The sequence below is a fragment of the Cornus florida genome, unplaced genomic scaffold, assembly GCF_030987335.1.
Source record: "Cornus florida cultivar Cherokee Brave unplaced genomic scaffold, ASM3098733v1 CherokeeBrave_3.0.0_Hap2_Chr03, whole genome shotgun sequence".
Classification (NCBI taxonomy): domain Eukaryota; kingdom Viridiplantae; phylum Streptophyta; class Magnoliopsida; order Cornales; family Cornaceae; genus Cornus; species Cornus florida.
This window is the reverse complement of record NW_026775573.1, coordinates 8,503,196-8,505,391: the sequence shown is the minus strand read 5'-3', so window position 1 is coordinate 8,505,391 and position 2,196 is coordinate 8,503,196. Positions and strand designations below refer to the sequence as shown.

General features: G+C 44.2%; 1 pseudogene; it reads right to left on the bottom strand.

Annotated features, from left to right (window-relative positions):
- On the bottom strand, positions 1-1,710 carry LOC132301055 (zinc finger CCCH domain-containing protein 30-like; annotated as a pseudogene).
- Between the last annotated feature and the right edge of the window lie 486 nt (positions 1,711-2,196).

The window sequence follows — 2,196 nt, the reverse complement described above, 5'->3', positions numbered from 1 at the left end:
TCAATTGGAGATGGGCTTCTTTCCTCTTGGTGACATTCTTCCGGAAGATGAGACACCAAATGATGCCAGAAAGAAAGGATGCTCAATATTTTTGGGAGAGTAAACTTTAGTACATTGATAGGAGATAATAAGCCATACTGCTGTTGGAACTGATTGAGAAGAGATGATTTGTGTGTTGGAGAAAAACAAGCCACTGCCCGATCAGAATATCAGGGAGAAGAGTTGATCTCGGCAGAAAATAGCTCTTCAAGGTTTGAAGGAGTCCGTGTTTTGGACCAACAAGAACGGTTCAAAGAGCCAGAACCAGGATATGACTGCGAAAAATGAGTCAAGTCATTGAGAAGCTGTTGATGGGATTCAAAATCCAGCAGCATACTGTAATCCTCAAGTGGAATGTCCCTGGCGCTAAGATCTCAGGCGACTTGATTGAAGTTTGCTTCCCGGCAGATGAAGGGTTGGAACATGTGGTTGGGGCCAAGCTGTCATTGATTGTGAAATGTGCCATTTGCCAGTGGAGACATTGGCTGATTGAACGCAGAAGCTGAGGAGGAAGGCTCAAGGCAGCAGCCATGTCCGCAGCACTAGCAGCCGAGGTTGATCGAGGAGAAAGAACAGCAGAACCAGTAGAGACATACAAAGGCCTCAGCTCCTTGGCTGTGCGCGCAAAAAGGCAAAGTCACCTTGCACAGCTTGTCCCATCTTTACAGAGCCGAGTCCGGTATTGAGCAGGGTGGAGCCAGCACTTAAACACTCCACACATATCCCCGCGCCTACACGCAGCCTTTCAAAAATCAGGGCGGGGCATGGAACTGTAATGGTGTACTTCCGTGGATCTCTTCTCCGTGCATTTTACCTGGGTGAACAAAAGACACTGGTCTAATCATGCGAATAAGCCCTTGAACCAGGCTGGACCTTGAACGAAAACATCCGGAACTCACCCATTCAATATATGGTGTTCTTTATATCAGGCAGTGATGAATCAATTGGTTATTCTTTCTTCTTTGACATAGAATTAGCAGGAATATCATTACACTTTGATGTCATTGGAGAAGATAGAGACTGATTAATTGTCTGGTGAAGAAGATAATGTTGGTGAGTTGGAATTTGAGCTACCAATTGATACCCGTAGATTGCAGTTGCTAACAGCTTCATCAGAAACATTATTCATAAGCAGTTCTTTGAGACATGCTTTTGTGCCTGCGATCACGTCCACGGGGCGATGACCATTGGCAAATTGGGATCTGCACCGGCTGATAAAAACAGTTTCACAACATCAACAGAATTGACAGATCCACCAGACGCAGCACAGTGAAGGGCAGTGCTCCGTTCTAGGCCACAAGAAAGATTTACATCAACTACCTTGGACTGAGCAAGCACCAACTTCAAAACATCAACACTACCATAGGCAGCAACCATCAAAGGTGTTCTGTGCTCAAGACTACGTATTGAGCCCTTCTTTCAGACGTACCAGAGTCTAACCTCATTGTTCTGCGACAGAGCAATCATCACACTCTAAAATTCATCTGCGCCTTCTAGCTTATCAAAAATGGAAGGGGGTTTAGGCATTAAAAGCTTTAGAAGCATATATCTTTCCTGTGCTTTTATGCTGACCTGCCATTTTCTGTTGTCTAAGGAGGATCTGTGGGCAATAATGATGATTCTGTTATCTGGAACGCCATCCTCAATAGCAGAGATTTCTTGCTTCAGCATTTATCCTGTTCTCTAGGAAATGGTATGGTACGTACGTAGTTGTTTCTCTGTCCTACGATCCTTGGTATTAAGGACTAACCTTACAGCAACATTATGGATTGAGAAGATTATTGTCTGCAGTAGGATTAAATCATAATGCTTCTCTTTCTGTTCTTCTTTCTTACGTTGGTTGGACAAAAGTTGGCCTTCCAAGATTGGACTCTACCTTCAACAACATGCTGTTTCAGGCTCCGAAGAAGATTCTATTAAAAAAGAAACATGGTGTTTGGTCCTTCAAAGCTGTCTGGAATGTCTGTAGGGACTAGGGAGCATGGTATGCGTGTTCCATGGCACAATTTTATCTGGAGTTGCGGCAACAGACCAAGAATTTGGAGGCCTGTTTTGAAGGCTTGACAGCCGTGGGCCTCTCAATCTCTGATATTCGGTGCTTGTTTTGACCTTTTTTTTCTTTCACACTAAGTATTTCTTTCCCACTCCTGCAGTAGT